Here is a 19,524-nt window from a genome sequence, read left to right as displayed (position 1 = left end):
TATACACTTATATACATATAAGTGCATGGCAAGTACTATGTACATATTAGCTCATTCATTAACTTCATTTTGCTGTGTCATTAATCAGAACTCGTAAAAAGAATAATTCTCCTTTAACATCTTTAATATGTGTAATTTAACAATTAAATATATTTTATAAAGAACTCAATTGATATTGCAGAGATCTAGAATGACCAAATGCAATTGCTCTTCTGTGCTGTTAAAGAAAATCATAAACAAACATGTTAGTTACTCACACAAGTGGACCTAGCTTGATGTGACAGATATGTTCCCAAAACTTTGTGTGCATAAATCAAGCCATGCCTAAATGAACCGGGTAAGCCTGTCCATCTTGCAGTGAATCCTTTCTTTCCAGGGAAGCTTCTAGACCTGAATAATGCTAGCCACCTGTCTTAAATAAAGATTCTTAACACGGGACATTTTGGCACGTGGCTTTAGCTTATGGTTAATGAGTAAGGGTCAGGTCCAGGCAGATAATGGAAGTAGGAAACATATATTATTCCATTAGGTAACTGACTTGAAGCTTTTCCAGCCTTCTCCCAGGAAGAAGGCCAGGCTCCAACAGCAGCAAATCACCGGACCTAAAATTCCCAAAGGTGTGTGCTGTACAGGGGGCTAGTCTGTTCTCTGCAAGAAGAACCATGCTGTTTTCATCAAAATGTCACTTTACAGGGATGGTAAAGAGTATCTCCCATGCTGACTGCAGATGATTAGTAATGACTACTTGGAGTAGTGTGCTAAGCATGATTCTGATTGATTAGTGATGTCTGTCATGAATAAAGGACTTTGGGAAGTGGATGCATGCACACTGAGTATTTGCCATATCCAGACTCAAGGGACACAAGCATTCGGCCTAGCAGGCATGAGGTCCCAGTAATTTGTCAAAAGGCTACAAATGGTGGGGGGGGGGGGGCGGGGGGAACACACCTTGATGTGATTATGCATATTCTCTCAGAACCAATTACTCCCAGAATTATAACTCCGTAAGTCATTGAAAATTATCCAGAGCACTTAAGTACAACAGAATTTCTCTAAGCTAATATACGAAGAAAGTTTCAACATAAATTCAGTCTTCTTTGAGAAGGAAGGGAAACAGTGATTCCATGAATATCTCCTAGTGGCAGGTTGTGGGTTTAGTCCACAGGGTCACAGACTGTCTCCTGCTCACCGCTATTGTCCTAGATGTAGACGAGTGAGTGTTCTGTACGTTATATGCAAACAGTCCAATGTGGATTGGATGCTGAATATGTTTGACTCCAGCACAATGGGAGGTTGGTTTTATCCACAGATGAGAAGGGAGGCTTAATTGCTAGGGTCACAGAGGGGGTCCTTCCAGTGGACCATGTCATGGGTCAACTTACCCACTTTGCTAGCAGATAGAAAAGAAGAAAAAATTACACAGTTTGCACACACACACCCCCCTTTGGAATGAGTGTCTCATCCAACCTCTACTGCCTTGAGGCTCAGGTTTTCCTCTTCATCCGTAAGCTGTGCACACACTGTCACCTAATGGAACTATCTTCTTCCCTGTGTGTGGAAATGCCACTCATCTTCCACGTTGCTCATTTACTGGTCATGTGAAGCCAGTTGGCCAGGAATCTGAGAATGCCAAGTTTCAAAAACGTAGAGACTAACCCCAAAGCACACTCCCACATTCCCTACTCCCTTTGTCCATTGAGAATGGCAAGTGTCACCTGCCATGCTTAAAACACACCCGGACCAGGAAGAAAGCCAGAAGAAGAAGTCCATCAACAAGCAGCACCCTGGGCTGCAGAATCTTGACAAAGGTAACACACAGAGAAGTGGAAGGAAAGGAACGGTAGTACATGAAGGGGACTCTTGGGCCACCAGCGGTGTCTGTGGCCCCCCTCCTCTGCAAATGATAATTATTCAACACAGCATTATATACTACAATTTTCTCCTGGGGTTTCAAATTCAGCTGCCATTTCCCAGCTTGCCAACAAAGAAACCCCAGTTTTGAGTCAGTGATTCCCATTTTGATGGGATTCTGTAATCACTCCCATAGGTATACAATGCACCTTCTTATATACTGCACTGAAAACAAGACATGGTAGCTAGGTGTGGTAATGAACGCTTGTAGTCCCAGTTACTTGGGAGGCTGAGGTGGGAGGATCACATGAACCTGGGAAGCTGAGGCTGCAGTGAGCAGAGATTGTGCCACTGCACTCCAGCCTGGGCGACAGAGCAAAACCCTGTCTCAAAAAAAAAAAAGAACAAAGAAAACAACACATTGAGCACCACAGGAGCTTAAATACACAGCAGCATCTGGGAAGAGAGAGAAGTAAATTCAAGAACTGTTCACTGAGCACCTATTAGGTCGTCAGGTCAAGGTTAAACAGGGAATAAAACTTTGTCCTTTCCCCAAGGGGCATGTCATCCAGGAGAAAAGATGACCTTGTAACCAGTCACGATACAGAAGCACTCATGGTGTCCGAGCTGACCGAGAGGGAAGGTGATTAATGGCCCAGGTGAGTAAAGGTCTGGGAAGTCTTTGAGGAAGATATGAGGCCAAGAGCTGGATGTTGCAGGATGGAGAGCCTTTTGCCAACAGACAAGAAAGCACGGGCAGGGAGAGGGCACAGCTGGTACAGATGACTCAGTCTGGTGAGCTCAGTGCAGTTTGACTGAAGCATGAAGTTGGCCAAGAGGGAGAGGTGGAAGGAAAGAAGGCTGGAGCGGTCACTCGGGGCCAGCTCAGGGGCTGGTGAGCCAAGCCGAGTTGCCCATGATGCCTCTTCCATATGAGCTCATTGCCAGTTTGATTTTATGAGCGCCTGCTAATGAGTCCTGTTTTGCAGTAGAGCAAATGGTGATGGGTGAGCTTCTCCGGGCCATTTCCTAGGCTGAGTAACTGACTGCTCCGCCTGGGGAAGAGAAGCCAGGTTTGCTTGGTAAAGGGGTGCTTGGAAGGGGTAGCTGAAGACCATCGTGTAGAAAATATGAGTCAATGCAGTTTGCTGCAGGACAGAGAACTGAGGGCCAAATGGTTCACCATTCAAGTGGGTGCTTTCCAAGTTAAAGAGGACAGCTGAGCAATCAGAGGATCATTTGTTTTACTAGGTCTCTGCACCATGTCAAAATGCCCTGTCTTCTTTCTCTTCCGTCCCACAACAAGCCACAAGTCTGAAATGAACCCAGCCTTGAAAACAACGCATGTTCATGACCTCCCTGTGAAGAGCTTAAATGGATTTGCAGGAACCACAGCAATGATCACAAGAGAATTGCACTAATGATGAGCACCAAAGGAGTCCAAAGCAATGAAGACAAAGGTAACCACATCAACACATGCGCACATATATTAAAAACAGATGAGGTCCCTTTAAAATAGACTGATTGTACCTGAAAGTTACTATATGCTGAGTTATTCATAAACATTACTGTGCACTTCCAACAGGCTTCCACTGGTGCTTGGTTGATGATCACGGGACCATATATTATCACCCAGCTATTTACCTTGTATGTCCTCGGTAACGAAAGGTCAACCCCAAGTAAAAGCCAACGCCACCACAACCAAAAAAAAAAAAAATTCCCCCCAATCTGAACAAATCCTGTAGTGTTAAAAATAAACAGAACTAGAAATTGTCTCTAATAAACTAATATTAGTCTCCCCAGAGGGTTAATTATGTCGCTCCGTATTTTAAGAAGAATGTAAATTGCCAGTTTCAACAGATGTTCTTTTAAAAGAATTGGTTATCTGGGAAATGATGGGTCTTTGTTAGAGCTTACCCCAGTGGAATATAAACATTAAAATCATCCAACTATCTGTCAGACCCCTCCTCCTCCCACAACTGTTACCCATACCAGTGATACACCCTTTGGTTATCAGCAGCTTTAGTGACAAGTGTTCCAGCCAGAACTGTGGTCCCAGATTTCAGATGACATCTTAGGAGGTCTCCACACTCTTCTTGAGCCATCCCAGTGAACCCAGAATGGCATCTTGCCATCATGCCAGGTCCCAGCTCGGGCTCTCCATGGCCATTTGCACCCTATTCTTTTACCCTGGTGAGCAAGACTATGGGGTCACAAAGAAACAGAGCTAGAAGATTCTGGAAATAGAAGCCCTGTCCAAATTCAGTTTAAATGCTCAAACATGTAAAATTTGTGTTACATACATATTTGAAAGCTGCTAAGGGGAGAATGAAAACTGAAGTCTCACTGGGAAAGTGGTTAGAAGAAAAAGAGAGCTTACAAATGCCCCCACTGATTTCTCTCAAGAGACATTTTGTAGATACTGAAATGTATGTTAGCAGGTTCACAGAGTGAGAGCTTCCACTTGGATATTTGGCCAAGTAAAGAGAGGAAAAAAAATCCTCAATGTGGCAGTTCATTATTCCAAGCTGAGCGACCTCGGCTGACCTGGGGGTCTGGAGAGAACATCTGTTCTTATGTTACGGCTGGGGGTGGGTGTCTGGCTGCCAACCTCACTTGACCTAACTCTTCATTATCATCCTGGTTAGACTCACTTCACAGATAGGGAAACTGAGGCTGAGGGAGATTAATGACTCCTATGAAAAACCTAACAGAACCTGCTTTCACTATTGATCTGCTAGTAACAAGCATAAAATCTCATCTCAGCCAGAAAGGTAAGCAGATAACTATTGATCTCCTAAAGTGTTTCTGAAAGGGCCTGCCCAGTGCAGGATTTAGACACTGCAGAGACTGGGAAGTTCTGTGTCCTACAGGCAGGAGGGGACAAGGCAGCCTAGTGCCGTTATCAGAGACCACGTCCCAAATGGAAGAAAGAACAAAAGAACAGTGACAAAAGATGTGGCCCACTGAAAGCCTACTCTGAGAAACAGGCATTGGGCGTGTTATTTGACTCAACAGTCCCACTGATCTGCCATGAAGATATCACAATACTCATTCAACAGGTAAGGAAACTAAGACTCAGAGAGGTGAAGCCAGTTGCCCCAGTGTCACGCAGTTCCTAATGGCCCATGAAGAAAAGTCCAGGTCTGCTTGACTCAGAACCTACCTCCCATCCCCTACAGGCACTGTCTCAGACGAGGCCTGATGAGCTCAGAGCACTGATACTGTATATCACAAGCAGCTCCACGGTCTCTCGGGTCAGCTACCTGAGGATCCAGGCTCAAGGTAGGGCCAAAAAGCAATCAGTCTGCTCATATGCAGCTGCCACAATGGTAAATCCAGCTGAAAAATCAGAAACTCTCATCCTTACAGAGGGAATCTCTCAGGAAAAGCCAATCTCAGCACTCTTGGGTCCTAAAAAAGGGCTCCGGTGTACCACTGTGCAGGTTTTACACGATTCAATTACAGGAGCTGCCCTTTACCTAGACTAGAATATGAACTCAGCCACCTAGACATAAACTACACTGAGCCTATTTCACTGCTAAGACAGGACTTGGAAGATTCACAGAATAATTCTGAAATTCACATGTGGACTAACTGCTAAGACTATGCCAACTTCCAGAGTACAGGGATAAAGAGCTTCCTCTAAATAAAGACCCATCTTCCATGTTCCCTCCATCCCCAGCCAAAGGTAGCAGGAAACTTTCAAGTCCTCCAAAATGTACATTCCCCAGTTTCCTGTGAGATCTCTCTCTGCTCCACAGCTCAGAAACTAGGCTGGACCCACCAGTAACAGCCTGAGAGAGAAGAGGTCCCAGTTCCACTTACTTTAGAGGCCCCATTTCCGATGACTCCTGTACCTCTTTCGAAGCTTGGGGAAGGTGGGATAGTGATCCTAGGGTAGAAATATTGCTTTTCTTTCTGTGGTCCAGGTTGCCCAGGCGGATATTAATTTGGTGACATAAGGTTGCCTTATGCCCAATTCTAGTGTTGGGGGATTGGTGGTTCCCAGAAGCCAGAGAAAAGGAGGGCTAAATACAATGATGCATTAAGTGGCTAAGAATGTAGCTCTGGAACACTAGTTTCCAGCCAGGAGCCATTTTGTTCCCCAGAAGGCCAGACATTTGTCAATGTCTGGAGACAAGTTTTTATTATCCCTAATGGGACAGACAGTATCTAATGGCTAGAGGCCAGGGATGTTACTAAACATCTGCAAGATACAGGACAGACCCCCAGTACAAATGACCCACCTTCCAATATCAACAGCACTAAGCCTCAACATGATGAACTAGAGGAAGCAGCTGCATTAAGTCCCAAATACGTAACAGAGGAACCACGCCTCTCCCAAACCCTCAGTGTAAAATGGTCCTGCTGTTATAACACCACACAAAGACGGAACATTAATAAGAGACTCCCTTAAAACTTGTGGACTCATCCTTAATAGATCTCATTAGTTCATATTAGTAGATGGGATATGGAATTGGGGAAATAATTCCCAGAGGCTCAACTCTGCTGATGCATCTGCTTTTTCTGGGAGGAAAATAACCAAATCTCTGCTTTAGTCATTCAGGGAAATCTAGCACCTGTCTATAGCAACATGTTCAAGATGGAAAAAAAAAAAAAAAAAAAAAGGAAAGAAAAAAACCCGGAAAACAAAAAGATAAATTATTTATCCAGCATAAATATTAAAGAAAATTGCAAAACATAGTCTCGTGTCACCATGCTGTTGTTACAGAATCATCTTGTTATAGCTTCTGGCAAAATACTGTTGTCCTTAATATCACTACAACAGAATCATCTGGCATGCACCAAGCAGGGTACATGTGTCTGCTCGCTGTCGAGGACACTTAGCAGGATGCGAAGCAGCTCATCACACCCCAGCGGAAAACTGTGCAGGGATGCCGTGTTAGGAATGAGCCTGCATTAGGAATAGATCATCAACCTCACCCAAACCCAAGGTGCCATTTAAACCTGGCAGACAATGGCCGGGCGCGGTGCCTCACGCCTGTAATCCCAGCACTTTGGGAGGCCAAGGTGAGTGGATCACGAGGTCAGGAGTCCAAGATCATCCTGTGCAAGATGGTGAAGCCCTATCTCTACTAAAAATACAAAAATCAGCTAGGCATGGTGGCACACACCTGTAATCCCAGCTACGCAGGAGGCTGAAGCAGGGAATTCCTTAAACCCGGGAGGCAGAGGCTGCAGTGAGCCGAGATCATGCCACTGCACTCCAGCCTGGGCAACAGAGCGAGACTCTGTACCCCCCAAAAACAAAACAAAACAAAAAAAACCTGACAGTCAATTAAGCACACCCTGTAGCATACTACAGCCTGGTCCGACTGGCTTAAAAGAGCATGCTGCTAAATTATCAGAAACTTTAAGAGCTAGTTGTTAGGCACGCTCATCATTAAGTATTAAATTACATAAATGTATGATTCAATAAGCTATATTAAAAAGGTAAAAAATACTCAAAGCTCAATACTTCTGAATAATTTTAGTAGATGTGACTATTATCCATGCTCATGAGGTTATTTACATCTATTAGTCAGCACAGTGCAAATACTTTACATACATAAAATGGTATGGGACTGCGCATCTCTTTCCAACTCCAAGTTCCAAGCTGCAACTTGAAATCAGCCAAGGTGTGAGTATTTACACCACAGTCATCAGCAAATACCACAAAACAGGGTTTGTTTCCCCTAGCTCCTGCCAACAGAGCAAATCGTTCAACAGTTGCCAGCACACCACCACACCCCCACCTCACCTAGACACAGGGAATATGGTAACAGCATTCACAAAGAAATTTTCTTTTCAGATAAAACATCTATGATTCAAAGTTTAGCAAACTCTTTTCAGCAACTACATGGGCTCCCAGGTTAACAGAGTCGTTTAATAAATCTGTGCAATAATAATTAAACACCATAAATAACGTATCCGTGGAAGCTTCCTGGCTGGCCCTTTAGGCCTTTGTTGCCAAGTGATCCATGCTGACATTCTGAATAAGGATGGCAAAATAAGTGCATCAGGGAGTGGCGGGGGGAAAGTAGGTTTGCTCTCAATAATGTATGAAGCCCCACGCTGGGGAGAGGGATCCTTAGAAAAGCGGCTCCGCGGCAATCTGTTCTTTCATCTGGAGCCGGCATCCAGGCAAAGGTGCTGCCCCGAATCAGAAGCACAATTGCTCACTTGTGAGCAGATGTCCTTCACGCGGCGGGCAGCGCTCTTTCAACACAGAGCTGAACAAATGCGTGCTGTGAGACAGGCTCCCCTCCCCGTTACCCAAAGAACACAGTATACATTAATTTAGCACATTGTGGAATAATGTTTGAAAGGGGAGTTGATGCAGTGGAAAAATCACGCGGCGAGGCAAAATAACTTTCCAACCAAACGAGAGGAAGCAAGGGGGTTTGGTTCCTATGGAGGTTGAGGGAGAAATAATCTGAAATACCTTCAACCTCAAAAGAAACCCAAAACAGGGCTCCTTAGGGAGTCAGAAAGGACCTCACTGGGCAGGCCCAACGCAGAGCCAAAATTGAACATCGACCACCCAAAAGATTGTTTTTAATGAACATGTAGTTTGACTACAAATGTGCGTAGCTGGGGGAGGCTGTGCATGTGTGAGGACAGAGAGTATATGAAACTCTCAACTTTCCACTCAGTTTTGCTGTGAATGTAAAATTACTGTAAAAATAAAGTTTATTAATATTTTTTTAAAGGACATGTAAACCTAAACCCTGTAGTCAGATGAACTGTTTCCTTTCTGGCTGGGAATCCCAGTTGGAAGGACTTCCAACATTCATCCCAGGGAGTTTCATGCGGCATCTTTGGTTCCAAGGGAACCTCATCTGTATGGTGTTTGCCAGCTCATTGGAGGGCAGGGCAGAGCAGGGCGTGAGCGTCTTACCAGGTACACAGGCTGTGTAGCACAGAAACACCCTGGAAAGCCAGTGGACAGACATCCTCCCAGCCTTGATGTAACTGGGACAGAAATGGAGACAAACACGATGGCACTTCACATTCTCTTCCCCCCGCCCCACCCATCTTCCAGAACCCCAACGTCAGGACAGCTTCCGCAAACTCAATCACTTTGTCCAGGCTGACACAATTTGCTCTACTTCCTGTATTTCATTTTGGGAGGCAGAATTATTTTATCTAGGAAACGTAAAGTTAGCAACCTGCTTAGAGACTCCTACCTTTAAAGCCCCATATCCACTCGACTTCTACACACAAATACTATTGTTTTCCACCTTGATAATTATTAAATTGTAATGTAAAACCCAACTTCTGCTTAAGTATGCGTGATTATTAGGCTACAAGTCAATTGTGGATAACACGCAGATATAAATGCAGCTAATAAGTCTTACTGTAATGATTAATCAATTTATGAATACATTATTTAAACTAATAGCTCAGGTAGGGTATCTTAAACAAGTTACAGAGTATATCGACCAATTCAAATACCAGCTGCCGGATCAATAGCAAACTGTAAGTAAACTCTGGGGAATAGGTATACTTGAAAAAAAAAAAATCTGTGAACAAAAGGGTCTTAGATGAAAGTAATCTACAACAATTTCAAGTTTTAAGACAAATGTATAGCACTTTAATATATACCAAGGCTTAAAGAGAAAGGTACAAAAGTGTATTATTGCAAATTTTGCTTCTGTACCAGCCTATGCAGTAATAATCACTAAGAGCAGCTCCCACAAATTCATATGTTTATACAAACCACTACAAACATATGCAAAAAGACAATATATTCAAGTTAATTTTGATTCCTTCAAAATTGATAAAGTGGGTTTATTTCATTGCAAGGGAGCATATTTATCTATAAATGACCCTTTAACAGAAAACAAAAAGTATCTCTAAAAAGTAACGTAAGCAATTTTCCCGAAAGGGGCCCGTCTTCCAAGACACACTAGGGGCCACCTGTTCTGTCACAGCCACAAAACCTGCCCCCTAAGCCCCACTGTCGACCACAAGAGGTTTCTGTGAGCAAAGTAAATGCTTGCATCATGATGCTGGCCCTTCTGATTATTTTAAATTAAGGCTAATTAATGAGTTTAATAAATAAACCAGAAGAGCCTTGATTTCCAAAGGTGTGATATTTTATCACAGCTTCAAGAGATGCTGCATTTAAAAAAATTAATTAGTATCTTGCGAGATTGGCCACACATTATTGAGTAAGTAACAGCAGCTAAGTGAAACAGATGAAATATTGGTAAGCGATGCAGCCCACAGTATAAGTATGTGAAGGGGGTCAAAGGTTAATCCCTATTGATTTTCTGAGTCTGCGTACAGCACCGCTGGGAAAGGCCGGTTCTGTTGGCAATCAGCTAGCACAAATACATTATAAATCTTACTGTCTGCCTCCACTGATCAGTGTCACTTACTTCCTTTGCTAAAGACCATTAAGAAACTACCAAAAAAAAAAAAAAATCTACCCAGATGCCGGCAAAAAGAAAAGCATTTAAAAAAAAAATTTCTTCGATGTCAGCCAATGCTTCTGCAGACGGGAGACTTTTCCTGAAAGCAGAGGCACACCTCCCTGAGACCCGTCTCTTCCAAGGAAGGTGACATGCAACCTTCTTGAGAGTAAATCCATTTCAAAGAATAAAGACAGAGTATTTTTCAAATGACCTTCAGCATCACATCAAAAAGGTGAAAGTACCTTTTACATTTGGGCACATTTTTAAAAAAATAGAAGAAAAGGAATCAAACACACTCATGAATATCAAGAGCCGTCTCCAACTTGGCTTTGCAAAATTTAGCATAAACTTGAAGCCAACAAAAGGTAGGTTGAAGAGGCCCTTCATGTCTAGGGACCCCCTCCAGTATTCCACACTACATGTTTGACTCCTTTTCTTAAAGTGTGCCCACAACATGCATGAATCTCAGTGCCCCAAAATCTTGATGCCCACTTCCACGAACAGATATGACTGTTTTTCATGCCTTTTAACAGATTGTGCCATGTGTCTTTTATGTGCCTGGTACTCTTGCTAGATACAGGAAGGCAGATGAGTGAGATGGATCCTTCCCAAGAAAAATGAAACATACGTCCTACATCTTATCATTGACTCTCATACAACAAGGTCTTGAGAAACACTCTTGGTGCCAGTAAGTGCTCTGCCACTTACCAGCTGTGTAACACCCAGTTAATTACTTCAACTCGCTAAGCCTCAGTTTCTCTGCCTGGAAAATCAGGATAATAATAGTAGCCACTTCACAGAACGGTAGGGAAATTAGAAATTATGTGGAAAGCACTTAGCACAGGACCTAGTATGTATTCAATAAATGTTGGTTAATTTTTCTTAAATTATGGAGTTATTTGGCCAGGCACGGTGGCTCACACCTGTCATCCCAGCACTTTGGGAGGCCAGAGAGGGCAGATCACCTGAAGTCAGGAGTTCGAGGCCAGCATGGCCAACATGGTGAAACCCGGTGTCTACTAAAAATACAAAAATTAGCCAGGCATGGTGGTGCACGCCTGTAGTCCCGGCTACTCGGGAGGCCGAGGCAGGAGAATCGACAGAGGTTGCAGTGAGCCAAGATTGCACCACTGCACTCTAGCCTCAGCGACAGAGCAAAACTCTGTCTCAAAAAATGATAATAAAGTTATGGAGTTATTTGACATTGGGGCAAAAAGCAAGTGACCTCCTTCAACTTCTGCTTCACTAATGAGGGTTGTGGAATTGTGATGTAAAAAGACATGAAGCCATCTGATCCACCATTCCACCTAAATAAATGTATAATATCCACCTATTCCCCAGAATAGGCGGGACAGTAACAAGCACATTCTAAGTTATTCTTTAGAAACAGACTTTTTAAGTCCTTGAAATGTGTATGAAAGCAAAACCTATCAAAAATGCAGATAGCCAGGTAGCTCAGCCTTAACCAAGCATATGAGAAAGTTACAAAATCTTTGGGTAAGGAAAGTTTCTCTTTCTGCACAAAGTTATGTATTTTATTTTAAAGCTCCAGCTCCAAGAAGATTAAAAGGTTCATATATATGTGTTATGTCTTCACAGTTTTCACAAACACAGCTCTTATCACCTCCACAGTTCACATGCGCGCGCGCGCGCGCACACACACACACACACACACACACACACACACACACACACACTTCCCTTGCCCTGAGCAAAAGCCATAGCATTCTTGAAAAAGTTCTGGCAAATATGGCCAAAATGTTGGGAAAACATTCTATCTTTAAATTTTTTTTTTCACAATTCCATCGATTAGGCTCAGTGTACCATGTGCTGATATCAGGATGTACCTGAAAAGATTTCACATACTTTTAAATTAAGGGGTGGAGGGAGGCGAGGAATGGCTCTCCCAGGTTTAATGATAAACAGATGAACATCCTACAAAGTTCCCATCAAAAGTTCAGTATCTATGCCAGGACTCTTTCAATCAACGACTTTTTTTCCCCCTTTATGAAAACTTTTCTTTCAGGATTTTCAGCTCTATGGAAAGGATATCCTTCTAGTAGGCAGAGGATAAACAGAGTAGATCTTAGCTGAGCAGTGAAAACCAAGAGAGGCGGAGGCCACAGACTTCTTAAAATCCAAGAGGCTCCAGGCTGCTTTGAACTCGCTTGAGTTTATGGAAGTACACTTTCATCAGTTAGAAAAATTAAGGGCATATACCTCAATAGATGTTTACTTATTTATAAATTATAAACTTGGGTCATTCTGTTACCTACCACCTCCAGGAACAGTAACGTTCATCTTTAAAAATAATGTATGCAATTTCACATTTCTCTTTGCTAATTTAGATTTCTGTTTTTCGACTGTCCACTTCTGATCAAACTATGATTGTGTTTACTTTGCACAAGATGAAGGGCTTTATGAGGAGTAGCTGAAGTACCAATCCTGCTCTTTTCTTACTATTTGCTGTTCTAAGAACTATATCCAAACACTGGTCTTTTTGCACAAATGTTTTTAAGTCTCTTGCTCATTTTGTGGTGGTTGCTTCAGTTCAGACCACATAATCTGATGTCTCAATCCACCCAACTAAGCACACATGCAAAACTACAATACATTTTCAAAGTTAAAGTCCACAAGAAGCAAAGGTTCCAACATGGACCTTCTCCCTGGGGAAATGGCCAGCACGACTTTAGAATGTATTGCATATTGCACACAATTCCTGACCATCAGAGGACTGGAGAGGGTACCTGTGTCAACGCATCTGTGAATTATTTGTAAAACAAAAATAACATTTTTAAATTGAAAGCCAATATGCTTACATTAAAAAGTATGGGACACTGAACATGGACTACTGAGCTGGAATCCCTACTCTGCCACCTCTTTTCTTAGTGCATCTCTTTCCTCATCTGTGAAATATGGACAATAATAGTCCTACTTCAAAGAATACTTGAAAGGACAGTATGTGTAAAAATACGCAAAATACTTAAAACAGTACCTGCCACCCAGTAAGTGTGTTGAGATGTTTAATAACAAATGAAAGAGTTTAATGGATAAACAGAAGATGTAATGTTTCCCCTTGGAACCCAAGCGGTTCATCCTTTACACTTTGGGGACTAAAGCTTTAAAGCAGATCTATCCAATACAGCGTTCTATATCGGTGCTACCCAATATGGTAGCCAATGACCACATCTGGCTATTGAGGATTTGAAAATGTGGCTCTTATTTCAGAGAAATCGAACTTTTAATTTTAATTAATTTACATTTTAATACTCACATGTGGCTACCATATTGGACAGTGAAGCTCCAGAAGCTTCACTATTTCTGACACTCTAAAGGACCCAGCACAGTTCTGTAATCCATCTAGTTGCCTTCCAGAAGGTATGACTGCTTCAATGAGACCAAGCTAGCCTGAGTGTCTGGAGTGTAAAGCCATGGAATCCTCACCTTTACACTCCCTTTCTCTTGTCTCTTAGATGCTCCATTGTCACTGGCTCTTCCATCCCAGGAGGGGGCAGTGAACAATGCAGCCCCACTGGGTCAACATTATTGGAGGCCTCTACTTGGTGGCAGCCTCAGCCTGGCTTTCATTCCTAGTTGGGGTCTTGAATCTTATCTTGGGAAACTCTATGAATCCTGCCTTTGACCGCTGTCTAGACTCTCAGGCCAGAGGCTGTCACTTTATTTGGCATCCTGGCCCTTGATCCCAATTTGTAGATGACTGCCCATATTCCACAGATGAACCTCCATGCAATCATTCCAATAATAGTTTCCTCCTTGGAGGCAACCAGAGCAATGACAGTCTATTCTAGCGAATAGGACATGTGTTATCTCCATTTTCACTATGAGAGTATCTTATTTTTATACCATCATGCCACAAAGTGACTTCATTCAAAAACCATAATCTTCATAGTACTACCACATTTGCATCTAATAATATTACTTGGTAAATCATAAAGTCCAAATAAACTACAGTTATAAATACAAAAGCTTTAAAACATTGTAATGAAAGCGCTCTCTAAACCCAACCTCCTCTCAGGCTGAGTTAGGTCTTTGCTTGTTTCAAAATTATTTGCATATGTTTTAATCTTTCTCTCCAGATAACGAGATCCTGGAAGGCTTGACTGATACAAATTCATATCCATATCCTTACTGTCTTAAGTGGTGCCAGACACATAGTAGGTATACACACTGGATGGATGAAGTTACACAGTGATGAAGAATATGTTAATCCAAATAGAAAACAAAACACTTTTCTCTGCTTTCCAAGATGTATGTTTATTTTTTTCCTTTTGCAAATACTCCTACATTCAGGAAAACATAGGGTTGCTAAATCTGACTTACTTATATTTTAGGAAGCCTGGATATCTACACTGGTGATTCCTAGAGCCATAGCAATATGCCTCGTTGATCATAATACAGATTGACGACTTCTACAGAATGACAAAATGAAAGGAGAAAAGGGGCCATGATGGAAATATCAAAACCAAATTAAATACTGGAAATGAGTTAATGAAATTATATTACAGACTCAGCTTACCCAAAAAGGGCTTGTCCAAGGAAAGGGGAGAGAAAAAATAAATAAATAATAAATTTTAAAAACCCTCACCACCAGAACCAGTTGTCTCGTTTGAACCGCTAGATTGCTGAGCACATACTGTATGCATATTCATAAGGACCACAGGAAATTAAGCACCTGTGGAGCCTGCATTAAAACTCTTTCCTGCCAGCCAGTGCAGTGAACCAGTAACTAAACGGCCCCCTTGTGGCCCGGAAGAATTAATGCAGCTTCCAAAGGTGGGAAGGCTTTCCTTGGGGTGGAGGGTGCAAAAGCAAGGTGGGCATGGGGTTTTGAGAGAGAAGAGTAGGCTGCCAAGCCATTTGTGAGAATGTTACACCTGGCCCTGTTTTGTGGAAGGGAGAGAAATACGTCATTATCATCACTTTTTCTTTCCGGAGTCTGAAAAGGAACCCCAAGGTGGTGAATATTGCCATCCGTGCTAACACTGGCCTAAGGAAGAACCAGATCAAATGAGCTCAGTTATTTACATTTAAAAATATCATTTAAGGGAATTTTAAACTGTCTGAGAAGATGGATACACTGTGTTTGTTTTCTACATTAATGAGCTATAAAAAGAATGGAAGAGGCCATAAATACAGTATTTTGTAACAGCCTTTACTAAAAATGCTACTACTTGTATTTATCATTTATATCCTTGTATACAACCTCAAAATTGATTACACTTTAAACCGTACATAACTTGCTGTGTTTTTCATTTTGTGCTATACTACAAACATTTTTATAACTCAGTTAATATATTCCATATTTTGTGTTCTTATTGATTATGAATATTTCTTTAGGGGATTTTATTGCTTTTAAAATAACAAATGTTAGGTATTAAGAAATAGAAAAACCTACTGCAGATTTTATATTTTTCTTTCCCCTGGTAATTCTCATACATACATTCTAGCATGAACCTAACCAGAATATCTTTTTCCATATCTTTTATACTTCCTCACACTAATATTATAAATCCATTAATATAGTACATAGTAAAAGAATCAGATTTTTCGGATGAAACCCACCATTTAATGTGTTTGACTTGAATTCATAATTCTCTCCTTCTACAATTAAAAAATTAAAGTGCCAAAAGATTATCCGTACGTAACATGGTTTTACATCAAGTATATATTATCTTTCCTAATTGCCATTTCAGTTTATAGGCTAAAATATGATTTATATATATGATATGATTTCACTATTAATTACCAAATTGAAAAAAAATAAAATCTCACATTATAAATTCTCCCCTGGAAATTAGTTTTATTATTTTTTCCATAATCCTATCACACAAGCTATAAGTGCATTGCGGCATGAACACTTTAATTTTTCCAGTTAGTTTTAAGCAAGCCCAGAGGTGAGGTTTAATAAGGATCAATGGCACTTTATCTGGGACAGGGCCTCTTCACAGCATGCAAATTACACAGTAACACTTAAAAAAAGAAATAGATTTAATTAAAAAAAAAGTAGAACCACAGGCTCTGGAAATTCAATTAAAGGATTTATGCAAAGGTTTGCTAGGTTTTTATATGCGGTTACTGCTTACATAATGAGCTTTTCATATTAAAAATCAATAGGTAATCTAGACTAGAAGATCATCCCCTTAAATACATTTTTGAAATCAATTTGAAAAATAGTCCATCAACTGCTGTGACTACTCTTGCTGCTTCGATTACACTAAAAGCAATATTTAGATTGTAAGACGTGCTATGGAATATCTATGCTTAGATATTGCTTTCAAGGGCTCTTATGCTTTTGAGTGCCTAAGACGATCACCTAGTAATTCAAGACTGTGTTAAATGTATAAATAATTTATTTAATTACCAGCAACAGCTCCAGACGCAACTGCATCGTATTTATAATGGTTAAATAAAAGGGGGAAAAAGAGGAAAAAGGGAACTGAAGTAGGAAGGAAGGAAAGAAGGGGGAGACGGGAGTGAAGAGGGAGGAAGAAGACGGGAAATAAGGAAGGGAGGGAAGGAAAAAGAAAGAAAAAGAGGAATGAACAAAACAACCTTTTCTAAATTAGTCTTTGCTATCCCAGTTGCCTATTGTGTTGGCTACTTAGCCCTTAGAGATATGCATTTCACTTTAAAACTCATTTAGGTCTTCAACTGAAGAAGCAATTAGCTAGCTTATAATTTGAGCAGACTTTTCATCCTCCGTGATCATGGGGGACAGGTCTTGAAATGAAAACTAAAGTCGATGCTCCAGTTCTAACCAGCAGATTCACCACCTGTCTCACAGCCAAGATTTGCCTGGATTTGGTAACAACTAGAACACCAGACAGGATTCCAGGGGCAATTCCTGTCAAACTAGGGAGTGAACATTTTACAGAGGAAACATGAGTAAGGAGTTGGCGGGGGTGGGAGGTGAGAGGGTGGGTACAGGAAAGAAAAACCCAGGTAGGTCCAAATCTAAACTGTTCTCATTACCATAATAACAAGAGACACATTCTTTAATACCTCTTTGTTCAGGTTCTTATTTTTAAAAGGTAGAGTTTTAAAAGGTAATCCCAGCATTTTGGGAGGCTGAGGCAGGCAGATTATTTGAATTCAGGAGTTTGAGACCCGCCTGGCCAACATGGTGAAACCGCATCTCTACTAAAAAATACATCAAATTAGCTGGTGTGGTGGCACATGCCTGTAACCCCAGCTACTGGGGAGGCTGAGACATCAGAATCACTTGAACCCAGATGTGTAGGTTGCACTGAGCCGAGATCACATCACTGCACTCCAGCCTGGGTAACAGACAGAGATACTGTCTTAAATGAAATGAAATGAAATGAAAATATAAAATAAAAAAGTAGAGTGAGCAGTCTTTGTCCGTCAAGATCAAAGTCATGGCTCTAGTTATCTTCAACCCAAGTCAGCCTCATTAAAACAGGCCTAAACTTTATAAAGGACCACCTTATAACAAACCAACACCTTATTCTCTTCTGCAAAACTCCGGGAAAAACTAAGCAAAATATTTACAAATCCCAATTTATCCATCTACCAAAAGCTCCTATCTCAGCAACACTAATATTTTAAGAAGGTGCTGATGCAGCCAATCTGGGTAACCAAGGAGAGCCCAAAACAGCACAAGGAGGTCCCTGCTCTCAATACACAGGGAGAAGAAGATGAAGACGAAGAAGCAGCAGCAGCAGCTTCCAGCGTCAGAGAAATCAATGATGTCCACATTATGATTTCTAAAGCAGAACTCTGCACACATCCTATTAATGAGCCAGCCTTTCTTCCATATGTCCCTACAGCTATACTGAGGGAGATTTTAAGGACCAAGTAATGAACAGTGGTTTTATCAATCACAGATTTATGCACCTGACAAACACATTTAGAATGCCTAGGCTATGTTAGCACTGTTAGTTGCTCTGGTGGCTACAAAGATGAATCTAATAAACCTGGTGAGCCTAAATAAATTAAGTATTTTTGTACATATGTTTACTCATTTTTTAAAATGTATCTGTAAGAAGAAAGAAGCAAGGAACTGAAAAATAAGGTGCAGTATCTTGAAAACATGATGGATGCAAAGTGAAAGGACCAATCACAAAGAACCACATATTGGATGAGCCCATTAATGAGAAAAGTCCAAAATATACAAACGCATGGAGATGAAGAGCAGACTAGTGGTTTGCAGGGGCTGGGGAACAGGTGAAGTGGATAAAGGGAGGTGAAAACTACGGGGTGCAGGCTTTCTCCTTCAGGTAAGAAAACTGACTGTGGCGATGGTTGCACAACTCTGTGAATAGACTGAGCCATGGAATTGTACATTTTAAATGCATGAATTGTATAGCATGTAAATTATCTCAATAAAGCTGTCATAAAAAATAAAGTGCAGTTTACAAACTGTCATTTGAGTAACAACAGCTTTAAAGAAAAGCAAACAAGAAAATCTAAAAGGGAAAAAGAAAAGCAAACAAGAAAATCTAAAAGGGAAGGATCCAGGATGAGGGGGTGGAAATCCTTATTTTCTACCCAAGTCAATCCGACAAACGAGACATTTAAGCTTTCTCCATCTCTACAAAATTTCTTCTGTGATGACTGGTTTAGACAGTGCGTCGGGGTAAGATGTGCAAACATAATGTATTGGCTTCCTACAGAAAAGTGCTAAAATCAAAATAAGCAGGGGATTCCTAAGGCATGAAATGAGAACTTTAGCATAAAATGTCCCAGGTTAGTATGATCAAAATGTCAAACATAAAACTGTTTTCTAACAATGTGAGAGGTGTTAGTAATGGAAGTTTGAACAATGTTAACACTTAAAATTTCAGCAGAACCATTTCAATCCACAAATGTGTAAAAGTCATTTTACAGGGTGCTTAACAGGCAAAACCAAGAGCTGTTATAAAAGAAGACGCCCTCAATGTCACTCCATTTTCTTTTATTCTTATTATCACATTTAAATCTCTCTCAAAGTGGTCCTGATAGGTAACTTTATTACATATTTCCAGACTATTCATTTCGAACAGAACTTCCTCCGAGGAATTAACAGGTAAAGGGAGACCACTTCCTCCTCATCATCCCTGAATTAATACGGTAACCATGGAGCAGAGGAAAGGCAGCAAGGACTTGGCATGCTACACCACGCAACGGCTGGATCATCTTAGAGGTGACTCTTGTGGGCATTCAGAGGACCACCGGTGGGTTGCCATATCTTCGGCTAACACCTGACTGCTTACCTAGCAAAGAC

The 19,524-nt window shown here is 41.3% G+C and overlaps 1 protein-coding gene across 16 annotated transcripts in view; it reads right to left on the bottom strand.

Moving 5' to 3' along the window:
• LOC105491228 (WW domain containing oxidoreductase) overlaps positions 1-19,524 on the bottom strand; it is a 1,122,875-nt gene that overhangs the window by 719,468 nt on the left and 383,883 nt on the right. For 7 of the 16 annotated variants that reach the window (XR_011616119.1, XR_011616113.1, XR_011616116.1 and 4 more), the window contains one exon: positions 1-19,524. This exon is cut by the window's left edge. The exons of the other annotated variants lie outside the window; for them this stretch is intronic. The gene's annotated coding sequence lies outside the window, so the exon portion shown is untranslated. 16 annotated transcript variants of the gene reach the window in all.

The sequence above is a fragment of the Macaca nemestrina genome, chromosome 18 (genome assembly GCF_043159975.1).
Source record: "Macaca nemestrina isolate mMacNem1 chromosome 18, mMacNem.hap1, whole genome shotgun sequence".
Classification (NCBI taxonomy): domain Eukaryota; kingdom Metazoa; phylum Chordata; class Mammalia; order Primates; family Cercopithecidae; genus Macaca; species Macaca nemestrina.
The sequence above is the reverse complement of the archived record's forward strand: the minus strand, read 5'-3'. Positions and strand labels throughout refer to the sequence as shown.